The following is a 775-nucleotide window of genomic DNA, read 5'->3' on the forward strand; positions in this document are numbered from 1 at the left end:
GGGGTCTGAACTAACAATATTGGCCCTTGGAAGCAGATTTTTGGATATTACAAGATAATTTCATGCACATGCATGTGTAACATGGAGAATTGTGGTGGGAAAATGGGTGCTTGCACATGAACACCTTGCAAAAGTGCGAAACCCAAACCCACAGGTGTGTTTGTCCTTGCTTCCAGGGCTCCCAGAGCTCTCTGTCCCAAAATAGCCACATCCCTCATTGCTTTCAATCCCTCTCTGCCGTCCCAGCTCCCTGGGAGAAGCCCACCAGAAAGGTGTCATCTGGGAAATGCCCGCAGCTGAAGTGGAGAAGCACGGAGAATGTGGGTTCGGGATCCCTGGTGACCCCCAAAAGGGTCTGTGTTGGCTGGTCTTTGCTCGGAGGCTATCATGACTGTTGCAATGGGTGGCATTACAAGAAAGCAGGCACACAGTCACCGCTTTAGAACAGAGGTTACCTGCATGTGCCAAAGTGGATGCACTATGAGGGTGCCTTTGGATGACAAAGAACAGCCGGGGGGGGAGAATTACAATATCTTGGAGGATACATCACTAAAATGCAGCTGCTTCCAGTTCCTGATGACTTTTGCAAGCAGTGAAGGGATCCAGGTTGGGTCCCACCAGGTGCAGACTCAGGCTGAGGTGGGACCCCTTTTACACAGAGATATGCGTGAAGCATGAAGATGTGTATAAAGCAGTGTCCTATCCTCTGATCCTGCTGCCCTGAAAAGCTATCTATCTATCTATCTATCTATCTATCTATCTATCTATCTATCTA

This window comes from Oxyura jamaicensis, chromosome 10 (genome assembly GCF_011077185.1).
Source record: "Oxyura jamaicensis isolate SHBP4307 breed ruddy duck chromosome 10, BPBGC_Ojam_1.0, whole genome shotgun sequence".
In the NCBI taxonomy this organism is placed as follows: Eukaryota; Metazoa; Chordata; class Aves; order Anseriformes; family Anatidae; genus Oxyura; species Oxyura jamaicensis.